This window comes from Haemaphysalis longicornis, unplaced genomic scaffold, assembly GCF_048455015.1.
Source record: "Haemaphysalis longicornis isolate Haplotype H1 unplaced genomic scaffold, Haemaphysalis longicornis Haplotype H1 scaffold_12, whole genome shotgun sequence".
Classification (NCBI taxonomy): domain Eukaryota; kingdom Metazoa; phylum Arthropoda; class Arachnida; order Ixodida; family Ixodidae; genus Haemaphysalis; species Haemaphysalis longicornis.
This window is the reverse complement of record NW_027526225.1, coordinates 115390390-115407294: the sequence shown is the minus strand read 5'-3', so window position 1 is coordinate 115407294 and position 16905 is coordinate 115390390. Positions and strand designations below refer to the sequence as shown.

The 16905-nt window shown below is 48.9% G+C and overlaps 1 protein-coding gene across 1 annotated transcript in view; it reads right to left on the bottom strand.

Annotated features, from left to right (window-relative positions):
* Positions 1-16905, bottom strand: part of LOC144161805 (uncharacterized) — a 53247-nt gene that overhangs the window by 13731 nt on the left and 22611 nt on the right. The window lies entirely within an intron of this gene.

Here is a 16905-nt window from a genome sequence, read left to right as displayed (position 1 = left end):
GCACAGTATATAGAATTCCAATCCAATAAAATCCACTCCGATGCAATCCAATTCAATCCAATCCAATTCATTTCAATCCAATCCAATCCAATCCAAATCTATTTCAATCCAAATCCACTCCAATCCAATCGAATCCAAATCCAATTCAATTCAATCCATTCCAATGCTCCTCGCGCATGCGCAAAGCTGTGTACACGGACTCCAAGGGACAAGCCACGGACAAAGCGAGGTCTTAAGGTGTTTCGCACCTAAAACATGTTGCACGCCTTAGCTCTACCGAAAATTGAAAGATTGTGCGGCACAAAAGTCCCCGCTCCCGCCAGTATCATTTTCTTATAGCAGCCCATTGGTACGTCAAGGTAATTTGGCGGCCGACATGACCATTCAATCTCCGCATATCTTGATGGAGTAAGGGCCCGTGAGCCAAACCGAAGGCCAGAACTCTCGGTAAATTTAATTTTAGCGCCTGAAAAAAAACCCGAATTTCTCGGTCATAGAGCACCTTTTCAATGCTAGGCTTGTCAGCACAAAAGAGGGCGAGATCATCGGCATATGTCCCACATTAACAACATGAACGCTGTAGCATTGAAGAACTGACAAGTATAGGGGCTCTAAAAAAATGGGCAAAAAGGATTGGGGACAGAGGACATCCTTGTTCAACCGATGATTGTATCGTCACAGACCTCAAGAGGTTCCCATTAACAATTAGTCTTGTTGAGCAGTTGCCTTAACAAAGGCGCCTACGCCGTTCGAAACAACGGACACAACGTTCACATGCTCCAGGAGGGAAAACAAAAACGAGTGGCGCACGCAATCAAAAGCCTTAGCAAGGTAAATCCGAAGTAGAGCGAACTGCCCGTAAGTGCCGGAACAAATATCCATGTTGTATACGAACAGTGTGCAGATTGGTCTGTATTGGACGTCCACGCAAGCCAGATGTTTGCAAATAACATATATGAGCATATAAATTGCAAATTTGAGTCGGTTGGACAAAATATTTGCAAAAATCTTGTAGTCCACATTAGAGAGTGGGATTGGCCTGTAAACATCAATTGAGAGCAGTTTTTCTGTTCCTGTAGACTTCGAAATTAATGCAGTGTGACTTTGGGGAAATGACCGGGAAAGAGAATTTATATCAAGGGCATGAGTAAAAATGTTTAGAAGAACCGGGCACAAAAGTGACTTGAAAACTTTCTAAAATTCTCTTGAAATTCCGTCAGAGCCAGGGGAATTGGAAATGGGAGCTGATCAACAGGATTTTCTACTTCACTCAACGTAATAGGGCCACTTATGCACGAACAGTCCTTATCTGATAGAGGCGTAATAAGGCAAAAAAAAAGCTGTGTGCAACATCGCTGTTAATGCTTCCAGATTTAGATGTCACGATAAACAAATTTGTTCTATCTCCGCACGTCGCCAGAGTAGAACAAAAGTGTTTGTCGTCGTTCCTTTTTTTTCCTGGAACATACACACTTGGAATATAACAAGGCGTATAGTGCAAGTCTATGGCGTGGTTATACAGTTAACCCTTATTATAACGACAGAGTCAGGCTTCGTTGTAAGCAATAGTTTGTTAAAAGTGGGGATAATTTGCTCTCCCTACACTGAAGCTGTGACCATGGAAAGCTACAAATAGAGCAAAAATTCGAGCAAGAGATGCAAGTTTTCGTAAAATTTTGAAGGGCACGAAAAAAGTTTCTTTTTCGCGTTCCATCCTCTCTCTCCCACTACACCAACTCCCGACGGCGATACCCCCTCCCCCCCCCCCCCCCCCCTTTCCCACACCGCCCAACAAGCCTACATCCTCCGCTGACTACAGACCGAAACCTACTGCAACCACATCATCCCATCCCGCATCTCCCCTTCCCCCTTGCTACCCGACTGCCCACATTGCCACTCCCTCTCAACACCTACCACCTCGTCTTCTCCTGCCCCCAACACCCACATCCCCACACCTCCCCTTCCCCTGAGCAGTGGGAGTCCGAGCTGACCAGCTCCGCACCGGAGCGCTAGGTCGCTCTGGTGCGGCGCGCACTGGAGGCAGCCCGGACAAGAGGCCTCCTGGACATGGGAGGCTAACCACGCCCTTCTACCCCTTCTTTTTGGCTCATTAAACGTTTCGCCACCACCACCATTTCATGTTTTTTCAGGAAAATATGAACAATTGAAAAGAGACAACTATGATAAACTCGACATACGTGCGAAAGCCCTAGATGCGTCATCAAACGCGAAAAGTTATCGTGGTTGCCCTTGACTACACGAATGAAACCAAATTACGGCTGCTGTAAAAAGAAAGCAAGTAAATAAATTATATATAGGAACTGTCTTGCGTTCTAATGGTATTCGAACCTGGAACGCTAGAGCCGCAGCCAAGTGTAGTAACTACAGCGTTAACCCTGTACCGTGCCAGGATAGAGTAAGGATTATACGGATGAGTGCCGCATGACAGGGGAACGTGACGGCCCCGCCATCATGACGCAGCAAGGGAGAAGTGTTCAGTAATCGTTGGCCTCGCGTTTAAATCAGTTGAAAGACTTAAGTGCCCAATGAATTTTTCCGTTAACACTGATAAGAATATGTTACACCCCGCAACGCAAAAGCCCCAGCAGAGCTTCCACTCTCAGAATCTGCTTCATGTTGAATTGCGCTAAGTATACAGACGAATAGGACACTAACAGGACTGGGACGAGGCGCAAACTTGCAAGTGTTTATTTAAAAAGACGACAGAAACGGGGGCCACCTAAATATACACACAAGGGCGGCACTTTGCGCTTGCGCAGTAAGACCGATAAAACCTAAAACCAAAACATGAAGGTGCAGAAACATATCTACTCAGCCGACAACAATACACGAGAACACTGGCAGGAAAATGTGGGAGTGGCTGCTTGCCGTATCTTGTCTTTCTTCTCATGGTGGCTCTCTCTGAATGAATCTCCGCTCCTCACCAGTAAGCAGTGTTGACGGAGTGCTAACGCGCCCTTCCTCTTCTGGGATTATGTGATATGCTTCCATGATCTCGCGCGTTATCCTGTCTTTAGCGCGGGCCAGAATGTGCGTGTCCTGAGACTGCGTTGTGCACTCGCGCGGTTTGCAAGTTTTGCAGTGGAGTGACAGGTTGCTCGTTGCCTGTGTTTGCTGACCTGCGTATCGGTGTTCTCTGAGTCGTTCACTGACGCACCTTCCACTTTGTCCGATATAAGCTTTCCCACACGCCAGCGGTATTTTGTATACTGCACGTGTCTGACAATCAACAAATTTCTGCCTGTGTCTCACGCCGCATTCTTCTTTGCCTTCCTCTCTGCCGTTCACTTTCCCGCACGTGTCTTTTAGCTTTGACGGCGCAGAGAAAACCACTCTGACATAATTTTTTTCTGCCAGCTTTTTAACCTGTTTGATATTCCATGGATATATGGGATTGCTACCGGATTCTTTTTCTCTGTTACCTCCCTTTCTTTGTTCCTGGTTCCTCCTGTGATAGACTGGAGCAGCTTTTTACTGACCGATGCCAGCAGCAGGCTGGCTGGGTGTCGCTGATTCCTGAGCCTAGAAGTTTGTAAGACGTAGCTTTCTTCAGTGAGGGGGTAGCATGTTTTTTTCTGATGGCCTGTGTCAAGCTAGAGACCGCAATGCACCTTTTAACTATTTTTGAATGGGCCGAGTCGTACCTCAAAAGTACCTCAATTTTCGCGGATACGGTGTAGAGAGCCCTAAGCTGTGTCATTCGCCTTTTCTACTTAGTCCGACTGGCCAATGTGTCCGAGCTGTTCCAGGCATGCGTCTGCGCCAGCTCGCCCAGCTATCAGTTTTGCTGTTGCAAAGCAACGCGGAGGGGAAGCGACCATAAGAAAGGGTTTTCGTGCGATGGAGTTATCAACACTAAAATTAGCGGTGGCCTCAGCTCGGAGAGAGAGAGAACAATCTTTAATGAGTCTGGAGATTTCAGCCGAGCTAAGCCGCCTGGCTTGCTACGGACAGTGCACACGGTGTCTCATTTATTAAGTTGTATCGCAGCAGTCGCCTTAATCGAGGGAAAAGTGTTGCGCTTATCAAAGGCAAAGGAGGAGAGAAAAAGACTAAGCGTAGTCGCAAATACGTATGCTGGGAAGCTAAGGGGTATCGTCATGTCCAGCCGTCTGCTGTGGCACGCTATTAGGCCACGGGGTTCTCTTGCTCGCAAATAACAACACGTCTCGACAAGAATTACCTTTATAATTCAAGAATTATATCACGTCAGGGATGTAATAACGAAGGGGTGCGCCGAAGAGCGATATAATTTTAGGTTCGGAAGTTTTTCCCAACATCGTGAGCTTCCTGCTTTCAGGGGAAAAAATGACCGACGGAAAAACGTACAGCCCCCCCGCCCCCCCCCCCCCCCCCCCCCCCACACACACACACACACACACAAAGATGCGCCGTTCGGCCTTGAGAATAATCGGATTATGTCATCAAGCCCGTATACCTCACTCGCACATCTTCGCAAACGATGTTCGCTAACGAGCGACGAAGGCCAGCCCGTGTAAAAGGGTGGCCGAAAAGCAATCTCGTTCATTAAGAGATTCCGGGCAGCGACATCGCTGCTGGCGTACAGTCACTTTGTGCCCCAAGCGACGAGTCTGCCCATCGCGCACGCTCCGTGCGCACCCTGTAATTTGCAGCGTCGCGGTAATGCATTATGCGAGAGTTCATTATAATTCTCGGCAGACGCTCGGTTCCGCTCTCGTATGCTTAATTACCGCGACGACTAATCAGTGCGGAGATGATACGGGACCCTCCGTTTGTCGATCGCTCTGTTTGTTTCGAAACGAGAAAAGCACCGGGGTCGTACACTTCGACGCGCCCTTTTTGTGTGTTTGCTGCATACACTTCAGTTTAATGGCGCCGGCTAAAATATGGGACAAAAAAAAAAAAAAAAAGACTGCCGTCCAACAACGCTCTTACGAGACTAGGCAATTCGTTCCGTTGTATGTGAATGAAATGGTTGATGCATAGAATGACAGTAGATGCGAGCAAAACAGTGGATGGGTCGCTTTGAACTGGAAAAGGTGGCTCACCAGAAACTGTACAATCTAAGCAATTTCAGCTCGCAGTTTATTCGCAAACGAGGCCTCAAACTATCAAACGACCTGAAAAAAACTGAGAAAATGTAGGGATGCCCTAGAGGCTTCTTGACCTTCAGAATCAAACCAAATTAAATCAATTGAAATCAAGTTCTCTATTCAACCTCGTTCTCTACGTTGCTGAAAGCACGGGCAAAAAGCTTTCGCAGGATTGGCTTTATGGGGTCAGTACGTGCCTCCTTTGCATAGCGGTCTTTATTGAGTCGGTTTTCAGTGAGGGTGGTTCCTTGAACCGAGGAATGGGCGGAGTGCTTGAACGGCCCAGCATTTTACCCGTCAAGAAGATATACCAGAAACGCGTCGAGATGTTTCTTTAGTTCATCCCGCAACTTCGGCCCAAGGTCTAAAAGGGCGGACCAGGCATGGCTATAACGCCCTCCATTCGTTGAAGCTCTGCTGCTCTGACATACAGAACTCCTGCCTACTCCTACACAATAGCTTGCTCGTTGGGTTAGCCTTTGTGGCTCGACCCATTGATGCGGCGTGATAGTGCGGTCACTCAGTCACAAGCCAACTGCGTAAACTGCGAGTTTATAGACGGCCTGGGTTGGGTCGCTTGACGAGACTTCGCCGATACTGCAGCCGCGTTTCTCCCACCGGAACTCACAGAGGGATTGCCGATTCGCCAGAACGGTACAGCTGCCATTATATACGCCGCAAGAAGCTTGAGAAGCGCTACGGTTGCTGTCGTATCTCCTGCAAAACACGCTCCTGGAAAGGTCTGCTGGAGGCCGCTCTGCATACTAGGATTGGTAGCATCACTTGAAAGCTACGTTTGCTCCTAGTTCACCCGGTCATGAAGTACGGCTTAAAGACAAAACAGCGACCGCATTCACAGGGCCAAGTACGGATTTTGCTGCTGCACTCATGTATGCGGACTAACTTGCCGATCGAGGGAACCAGCGGGAGATCTACCGCATCGCCGAGAGGGCTCGGTGGCTAAGGCGTTGCGCTGCTGAGCCCAAGGACGCGGGTTAGACTCCCGACCACGGCGACCGCTTTTCTGAGGGAGGCTAAAAGCGGAAACGCCCGTGTGTTCGAGGTTTAGGCGCACCTTAAAGATCCTCAGGTGGTCAAAATTCATCCGGTGCCCTCCACTACGGCGAGCCTCATACCCCAGGTGTAGCTTCGGCGCGTTGAACCCCGCAATCAATCAATCGGTACATCTATTTTCGCAGACTCCGTAAAAAACTGTAATCTGCGGTATCATTATTTTTGAAGACAGAGTGAAAAATTAGCAGTGGCTAAGCTCGGGTTATGCCAGGATATGCGTAGCGTGAGCTAAGGTTCAGCTTAGCTTTCCTGGTTGTCCAGGATTAGCTTGATTATCATGCTTACTTCTGCTTCAATGACACACACACGGTATACGCATTATGAGACAAATGTATACTTATCAAGCAGCCCCGGCGCAGCGTCACCAATCGCCCCAGAGCTGAGCTGGTTCCACAGGCGCACGCCGGTGTTGCTGCGACGCACGAGCCATCGGTTCCACTGTCCACACCCAGCCACCCCTCGCATGATCATCAAGTGAACCGGGCCGCCACGTGCGGAACGGAGGTCGGCGAAGACGCTGAACGCGTGGGGTGTGTGAGAGACCCCGGGCAGCGAGCAACGTTCTATGCGCCGTGTGACGTCACTGCTCCTCGCGCATTCGCAGCACGGCTCTCCAGGAGCCACGCAAAACTGCTCAACCTCGGACCGTGTAGCTCACGCTACAAAAGTAAGCAAACCCATTTTTCGCCTTGTACTCTACGGATGCGTCTCTAATAAATTTTAGTTTAGTTTAAATCAATATACTTGTGTGAACTGATCTTCTTCGCAAACAAAATGAGTAGTATCGATTAGGGTTCGCCCTTCAACTATCAAATGTCCACAAAGAGGCGTAGAATGAAAGTATGCGGTAACATCCAAACGTTAATGTTGCAAGAAAGAGATCAAGCCACCGCAATCGCTTAAGCGGTCTGGTGCGGAGTACCAGATAACAAAAATCAAATTTTTAGTGACCGCGGCTGTTTTTCGGATGACGGCGGAATTCTAGAGACCCAGCAGAATATTACCAACGTGTTAAAGTTTTCAAAAGCGTTTTGGAATAACCCGAAGGACGCCACCCCAGTCCGCCTCTTGGCCAACCATAGCCACGAGTGACTGAAAAGCTTAAAATGCCAAATCGTCTAATACTGCGGCGACCTGGGCGGGGTTTGTTGTAAATTTGTATGCGTTATAAAGTTGGCACAACCATGCGAACGAAATATTGCTCAAGTCAAACTTTGATACCGTATAATAATGTGGCTTCTACAGATGAGCAGGACCAGAAGTTTGAGGTATGCGTTTATGATCAACTCCAACTCCGAAGCAATTTAGGGCGCAACGCAGAAACCCATCAACAACATTGCCCTCTCCACGCAAGAGACAAAAGGTTAATGCAAACTCCACCAAAGCTGCTGAAATCATAAATTTAGCGCGTGGCGTGCCGCAACACGGCGAAATGCGTCCCTATTTGCGAGGCTATCAGCCGAATCTACCCCAAGATAGAGCCCGGCGGAAACGACAACCTACAAGGACAGGTAAACGCTGGTATTGCGCAACAACCGGAAAGGTGGGTTATAAAGTCCCCGCACTCCGCACAACGCTGTAATGAAGATGCAACACGCCATAATCAAACACGCACCGTATTTACGCAGCTGCAAGCGCGCCAAACAAGACATCCAGGTCGTGTAGTTTAACCGTCAGCTTGCGACGGAAATTATAGACGAGTAATAATTAAGCCCCACAACCCGCTACTCCTGCGGGGTTAAAAGTCTCGCTGGGTTTGTATTTAATTCCTCTAACAATTTAACCTCTCCGCTCCCCTATTTCGGGAATTTCGATCAGATGTAAAAGTGAACGAGCCAACGCTAGCACAAAAACCCATCCCGAGCTCTGACTGCTGATAATAGCTACGTTAAGTTCATCCCCGGCAACTTACTTCGGTTTTGAAAGGTGGCATTTAGCAATAACATATTAACTTGTGGCATGCGGGGTGGCTTTCTGACTTTACCGCGACCTGCCAAGGTCGTTAAGAAAGTGCCGCAGTATCACGCAAATAACAATAATTGCGATAGGAGAGCGTATACAACCCGAAAGATTAGCAACCACGGAGGGAAGAGCAGCGGCATTGGACGAACTAAAATGCGGCGCCAGCGATCATTTGTCAAAGTGACATAGATGGCAGCAGCGGCGAATCTGGATAGCATAATGCCCTGCCCCGATTATTATCGCCTGCAGCTGATCACCGCGTCGTACAAAAGGAAGTCGCTGAGCGTGAAAAATGATACTTCCGCCGCGCAGACGCGGCGGCGAGGTGGAAGAGAAATGTTAATAAATACAATGATGTAAAACACTGAAAGACTGGGCACGAAAAAAAAAGGGGGAGGGGGGGGGGGTTCAGAGCAGAGGGTAATCGCTACAAGCTGCATATCGGAAGCCAAATTCGCCGCGGGGTGTGAGAGTCCGGCTGAAACAAGCCACGGCCTCGCGACATTCGCTGGGCGCGACACTGAATATTCATATCCGGCGTGGGTCACGCGAGCGCAGCTTTTTGCGGTGGAGGCGATTGCATATTACACACGCGGGGCATGGCTTCACTACGCTTGCGTTTCACTTTGTGAGGACAATTTCAGCGTTTGGCTTTTGGACTTTGTTTTGTCGCAGGCTTTGCCACCAGCGAACGTACACGTGCCCTCGCCGCCGCCTTTGGATTCGGAAACCGCAGGAATGCTTTGATCCCGCCCTCTCGCTCTCTCGCCCTAAGACACCCGCACTGGTTAAAAGCACGCCTTGCAAGAGAGTGACAACACATCCGTCATAACAGTTTTGTAGCGTGAGTTACACTGGCCGAGGTTGAGCATTTTCCATACCCAGCTTTCTCCCTCAAAATTACAACCTTTCGGGAACCAAGAAAAACCACTTTAGGAAAATGATATTTGGCATAAAGCTAGAAGTCAACGTGAAGATTAAAACGCTAAAAGAACATTTCAGGTTTCTGAGTATTTTGTTGTGTAATTCGCTGTAAAATGTAACTCCCCATGCATTTTTATGGGATAGTTCCTATGGCTCAGGAACCCAGTCGCGCAACGTGCGCGACTTGAAACTGTGCACAAAGCAAGTATTCACCCCAAATATTAGCTGTGCAAAAGAACTTTTCATTTCGCTAAAAAATTGCAGAGTAATCACTGTTGAAAGGACTGCCATGAGCGGGAAAGCTGCACATGCGCGTGGCTCCTGGAGAGCCGTGCTGCGCATGCGCCAGGAGCAGGGACGGCACACGACACACAGCTGGCGCGCCAGAGCCGCCGCCGCGACTGGACTGCACTGGATCGGATTGGATTGGATTTTTTAAGGGAAAAGACTCAGATAGTGAAGGAGAAAAGCGGCGTCCCGCGTCCAAGAAAGAAAATATTAACTGCGCCTCTGTCGAAGCGACAAAGACGGGGAACGCGAAGCTTTCCAAAATCACGTCCAACACCAAATGAGCCAGCCCAGAAATGAGCGGGCCCTTATTACGCTAGCTGCTGATGCGGGCATTCCATGGCTTTTTCTAGCGTTCAACAGTCGTCGTCATTACGTCGCCACTCTGCTTACACTGTGATGTGCGAGAAAACCTCCAGCTCTGTGAATGTGCTCGCTTCAGTGTTCAAAGAGTGTCCCTCGCAGTGTCTTTGAGACTGCCGCTTTCCGTGGAGGTTCAGCTAAAGGACGTTTTAGGACCATGGGCTTCTCCCAAATGAGATTTACGGGCTACAAAAGCTCTCATAGAGTACCTGAAACACACACGTATAGACCAGTTGCTGTGAATAACTCGCCGTTTCTGTGAGCATCAAGTTCTTGAACAGCATCGCCATAATCTTCATCACGTCATCAACCAGCATGGAAAATTAGGCATTTTAGCCCGGCCAACATCGCCAGACTTCATTAAAGATCGTTACGTCACTCTCTCACATTATAGGCACGTCTATTGCGCATGTCGGGATGTATGAATAAATGTACGTTGCTGTCGTTGCTATTAAACTGTTGGAAGTGTATCGCCCAGGGTTGCCAGATCCTCGAAGAAAACAGGAGCCAGAAGATTGACCACAGTAGCCAGAAAAGGAGCCAACTGGCCGTGGTCGATTTATTTCGGAGCCAGAAAAGTAGCCAAGTGTAATTTAGGCTTGTTTGCTTATCGCCACAGAAAGAAAAAAAACAATCAAACACACCAGCTTGACTTTTGCCACATCACAGAAACACTAAAAAACATAATCTCCACTTTTGTCACATCACATTAGACTAGAAAGTCGACTAGACCAGAAAACTCAGGTGTACATACTCGAGTTGACTTTTTCCAGCATTTCCCGCAGCACCGAAAATGTAAAGCTTGTGACTCTCCTTTCAGCCGCAGCCTAAACTTGATTCTGAGGATCGCGAGGAGTAGGTCATGGAACGTTCTATCCCGCAAGTCACTTTTTGTGAGATCGACGGCTGAAAATACCCTTTCTGCTTCTGTGTTCGATATAGGCAGAACAAGGAGCAATCGACTTCGCAGAAGGCAACAAAAGCCCTTCTGCGTTTTATGAAGGACACAGGTTTAGCTGAGAGGCTCTAGTGCCCACGAAGGGACTAAAGTGTGTGCGCGACCCCGCTCCTATCCCCCCTTTTTCGCCTGCCATCTCTTTTATCCCCTGAACACCCCTTCCCCAGTGCCGAGTAGCAATCCGGGCTCTCAGCCTGGATAACCTCTCGGCCTTTCCTTTCGCTTTTCTCCTCCTCCTCCTCATTGCGCTGTCTGCAATGTCTGTAGCCGAAACATCCTCCGTGCAGTGGCATTCTTGCCCGTGGCGAAGCCGTGTATGCCAGTGTATACCTTCTAGCTGCACGTGCACGGCGCAACTGGCAACACAAAACGAGGCAAGAAAGAAACTGCACAAGCTGTGTTACAATGTGGCCGAACCATGCTGTTGTGCCGCCCATGTTGTGTTTACGGTGCAGGCAAATGCTTTCGGAATCAAGAGAGCAGTCATCGGTACTCCGACGAAGCCGCTGCTTGCAGAATAAATAGACGCCACTTATTTTGTGAATGTTTTCACGTATTTTAGCGTATACGGCAGCTGGTGACACTAGAGCACTGCACGGGCCTGATTTTAAGGCCCGAGCCCGGCCCGAGCCCGCTTCGTGAAGCCCGAGCCCGAGCCCGACCCGGGCCCGTAACACCGAGCCCGGGCCCGGCCCGGGCCCGGGCATTCATAAGTGAGCCTAGCCCGGGCCCGGCCCAGGCCCGTCGTCTCAAGCCCAGGCCCGGCCCGGGCCCGTCGTCTCAATCCCAGGCCCGGCCCGGGCCCGTCGTCTCAAGCCCACGCCCAGCCCGGGCACGGTCTTGTCTTTTTTTTTTTTTTTGAGCCTAGGGAGGGCCCGCATGTGTGTGACCAGGCCTGGTCTTTGACGTTGAAGAAAATTTATTATATTTGTTCGAGTGTCTTCGTAGCGGGAAATCAGACGGAGCATCTAGTCTGTACAAGCACGCCCTGAATTGTAACGCAAAAAATAAGGGTTTAAAAGTACACGTACTCAAACCGTCTGCAGTTCACGCCACATGGGCGTAATAATAGCTCGTATTCTTAGACGAGAGACACCATCACCTTTGATGACCAGACTCTTGGAAACTTCATGTGGTTGTTTCGGTCACAAGTTGGTATTAATGAAATTTCTTGCTCTCCATTTGAATCCACGAGTATGTGCGTGCGTTGAAATATTTTCCCTGAAGTGGTTGTTATGCGGTGGCGCTTCTCTAGCACGCGAGTTTGATTTCCAGCCACGGCAGCCGCACTTAGATTGGTTCGACATCTAAAACACATGTACATAGATATAGGTGCACAGCTCCAGGATGGCTTAATTAATTCTTTCCCCGCTGGGGCATTCCTTGTAACCGTATCTTTGATATGTTATACACCACAATATAAAATCTTGATGCAGTACATGAAATGTCATTAAAGTTACAGTATAGTGACTATCAGCCCTAGCAAAACACGTTTTTAAAACAATGTGTACAACTAACATCAAGAAGCGCGTAAAATATACTTAGAATATTCAATTTTATGCTCTTTTCTACACTTCACGTCGGAACTATTAGCGGCCGGGCCTATGAATTCAAGCCCGAGTCCGGCCCGGGCCCGTGGCGTCGAGCCCGAGCCCGGCCCGGGCCCGCGGCACTGAGCCCGAGCCCAGCCCGGGCCCATGGCACTGAGCCCGGGCCCGGCCCGGGCCCGCCGATAATCGACTTCGGGCGGCCCGGCCCGGCCCGCGGGCCGGGTCGGGCCCGGGCTTTCGGGCCGGCCCGGGCCCGTGCAGTGCTCTAGGTGACACTAGTGCCAGAAGATAGCCACAAACTAGCCAAGTAGCCAGCGCTTTTTTTTTTTTTTTGTCGCCGCGGTCTGCTAAAACTAGCCAGTTTGGCGTAAAATAGCCACATCTGGCAAACCTGGTAGCGCCTGTCCGTGTCTCCTTTCTTGTGTGTCGTTTATTTGGGCTACTCGGTATGTTCTTGGACCTAAACCAACACGCCCAGCAACACGTTCTCCTGTCATATAAGACGGATGGGTTCATTTTCCGACTCATTTTGCACGTCCGTGCACCCCTCTCTAAATTCGAACTCCTTCGAGCGTGTCGGGATGGCGCAGTCGGACAGACGTCGGCTTCATGACGCGGGGGGCCCAGGCTCGATTCCGACCCCGGGACACCCACGATCATCATCATCGTAACAAAAACAAAATTGGCTTTCCTGCAGTGCGTTTAAGGCGAACTAGTGAACTAGAGAAAAGAAGCCATGTGGCAAGCCAAGCTGAGGAAGTGAGGAACGTTTCTAGATGCTATGGCGGCCGATGATCAGCAACAGATTTCCCTCTAAGCGTGCACTATAGTGTGAAACTCCATGCGTCAAAGCGTAGTAAGGGCTAACTCCGTGTCCCTCGTTCTCACAACGCGGCGCGAGACCTCGTGTCACTTTCACATTTCCAAGCTCCGCAAAAGAAAGCCTTGCAGACGTTTACCGTCCTGCGTCCCTTTCCAACCTCCTATCTTTATTTTGCTACCAACTTCCACGGTATTGAAGTTATACTTCCTCCCCATTTTACTTGCCTCATCTCATCCTGCAAATCAGCGTGTCTACGTGCTTCGCCCCAAGCGGAACATAAAACGGCCGCAACGAGCTTGCCGACAGGTGGTGACGCTAAGACCCGACTCGGTCCTCTCACCGTTTCTCAATTTATGCTCTCCGCTCTCTTCTCGGGTCCGAACTGCGGACGCTACCTCGCGACCGTAAAGCCCCGCACTTCTGATCCCAATCTGACCGACCTTTGCCCCGCAATTAAAGATCTGCGAAAACCCGATCCACTTTATCACCCCGCCGCGTTCCGCACTGGCAGATAGCGCGTCCCTACACACTTAAACAAACGTGACCGGGCTCCCAAAAGCTTACACCAACCCCCCCAAGACGGATCTTACAATTTCTACGTGTAGAGAGGTACTAATAAAGTGAGATCACGTGTTTCGAAAAGGGAATAGAAGTGATTTTATTGCCGTTTCTAATAATGGAAGCGACTGGGCGCACAAGAGCTTCGCAGCAAAGCGTCGTATAAGGGGGATCGCTCGCGAAAAAGGCCCCGGGGTGGAATCCTTTAGATACCACCGAGTGCTTAGCAGGCAACTTTGCGTATGCTCTGCCCGGAACATTGCAGTTATATCGCTGTGCTATCTTACCCCCAACTTGGAGTTGCGGACTTTGCAGAGTTTACGTACCAATTTTATAGTCTATTGACTTCTCTATAAACAAAAAAAAGGTTTATATATGTGTGTAAGAGTTCAGCATGCGTGCTCTGAGCACCTTCTCGTTCATCAGCTCGAATGTATGGTATTTATATGCGTTTCTTATCCACTAATGGTACGCACACACGGATAGCCTGGGCCACCTGGGTCGTGGGTTCGGCACCCAGTCTGCACAGAACCCAGCCACACGTCTGCTGGTCGCTCCACTTTCTCCAGTGCTTGCCCCAAAGCTCGACCAGTCCCAAGACGACACAAAACTCAACACCACTAAGCTACAGCCTTTGACAAAATTTTCTAGGCCATGCCAACAGGGCATGGACCAAAAAAATAACATCAAAGTTTAAGTTTACCGTTTGAGTGGGGCGGAGACATTTTATGCCAAAACGAAAGGGAAGATACATTTATTTATAAGAGCCATAAAATACCCTGGTCACAGCAAAAAGTTAAGCCTGTGCTTTGGTTTATCTGTGGTCAGAAATCTTCGGCTTCGCGTATAAAATTTTTACAACGGCTGTACCTCTTGCGCGTTCCCTATTTGCAGCGTTCCGTGGGCATCTTCGCGTTCGAAACCGTATAAAATGCCGCATTTCTCCGATCACATGTTGAAGAAATCCCCAAGGAGGAGTAAGTTTCTCCCAAGTAAAATTTGATCAAGTCGGATTTTCTGCAACTGTGAAGTTTCCGAGAAAGCTGTATATGATTCCCTCGCAGCCGTACGACTGCATTCCAGGTGAATGTCAAATTTTCCTTCGCAAAAACTCACTCCACCTTGGTGATTTCCCCTAAATGAGGTCGATTATCACCTGTCCCTCACTTCGTTTTGTTGATCACTTCGATCTCGCTATACAAACGGCTAGCCGCCAGGATGGCTCAGTTGGCAGAGCGACTGCCCTAAATAGGCGACCGACCCGGTGTTGGAATCCCGGTCCAGAACGACACTTTTTTTTCAACCGCGAGGCGAGGTTTCTGAGAAAGCTGTATAGCTTTTGTTTGGCTGCATTTCACGTGGATGTTCACGCATCCTTCAAAATGGCGTCTTTCTGCTTAAACGCCCCAAATTTGGCCATTTTGTCACTTCAAGATTACTTCCAGCTTTGCAAACTTAATCTGGCGTTATTGGGTGTTCATAACGACCGCAACAGCCTATGACGTGCCGTCATCCTCAACTCTACGCCAAAAAAGTCACCATTATACGAATCCGAGTTTCTTTAAGAACTGAGGAAACCACATTATGTCGACAACGTGATAAGTAGGATTGATTGATTGTGGTGTGTAACATGTCGAAGCTACACTGGGGCTATAAGGCGCGCCGTAGTGGAGGACTCCGTATTAATTTTGAGCACCTGGGTATCTTAAACGTGTGCCGAAATCTCGTACCCACAGGCCCACCGCGGCCCGGATTGAACCCGCGTCCTATGGCTCAGCAGCACAACGCCTTAGCCATTGAGCCCACGGACTTATACACCCCCAACACCCCCCAGAAGGATTTCGACCCCCCCCCCAAAAAAAAATTCAACAACCACGCGCCCAGGGATTTATGCACACACCCCCAAGATCTCCAGGTGGTCAAAATTAGTCCGGAGCCCTCCACTACGGCGCGACCTGCGTGGCGCCGGCGCGTTAAACCCCACAATAAATTAAATCAATCACCAACACCCCCCCCCCCCCCCACACACACACACACACCCCTATGAGGACTTCGACACCGCCCCAAAATCTAAATACTGGATAGACCCCGGACTGAGGCACCGCAGCGGGGAACGCATTGAGTTTGAATAACCACGGTTGTTTGTCGCGGGTTTTTTAAGTACTGGGCATCATAAGCAGAGCTGTGCAGAATTAATGGTACTTTTCAAGTCCTTGCTGACTTCGTAGCCGGGAGAAACTCGCGGTCGGCCCAGATTTTCCGCTGCGGTCGCGGCGCTATATAGGACGGGCAGAGCGACAATACCGTCCCTCGACGTAGGACGGCACATCGAAACGCTTAGACGTGGAACGAAGAAAGGGACGACAAATTGGAACAGATGAAAGAAGTCGGCCAGTGTGTCCTACGCACAAAAAAGCACGAATGCGCACGCCGTGTGCCGTTTGTGTTCCAAGCAAATAAAAAAAGAGATGCATGAGTGATGCGTCGCGGGCTTCTTTTGATAGCACACGCACGGTCGGCTGCGCGGTGACAAAAGGTGTGGTAATAACAAATATTAATAACAATGTCCGGCTGAACCGCAGCGCGGCTGAAGCCAGCGAGGCTATATGCACAAAGAGTGACTTGACAGTGAGCGGGGTACGCAAGCGTGGCAGGGAAGGAAAGAGAAAGAAGTCAGAGCCAGGCGATGCGCCTCGTTCCATATCCGTGCAGAGGAAACGTAGCGCTGAAGCCGCTTCCCAAGGATAAAATTCTGCAGAAATTCAGAGAATTATCTACTAATGCATAGCATTCTGATGCCGCTTTTCTCGACTGTGAGTTTTTAGGGTCAAATGTTTTGTTTTTTTCTCAATCCTATCCGACCAATTATCTGCATTTAGGCTAACCATCTCAAGTGGAACATTCACGAAATCTTCATTATTGTGGAAATGCAGGGCGTTATACGGTTTGCCATTTTCCGTAATGGGTTAATATTTTGTTTATTTCTTAGTTTTTCAAAATTTTCTTCCAGCAATTATCCACATTTACGCTATCATAACGATTACAGGTGAAACTTTTGCGAAATCTGCACTACTGTGGAAATGCCATACGGTATACGTTTTGCCCGTAATTTCCTGTAATTTTTCAATATTTTTCTCATTTTTCAGTTTTCAAAGTTTCGTTCAACTAATTATCTCCATTTACGCTATTATAAAGATTACAGGTGGAATTTTCGCAAAAATCTGCATTCTTGTGGAAATTCATGACGTTAACGTTTCTCGATTTTCCGTATTTTTTTTTATTTTTTTAGTTTTTCAAAAGTTCGTGCGG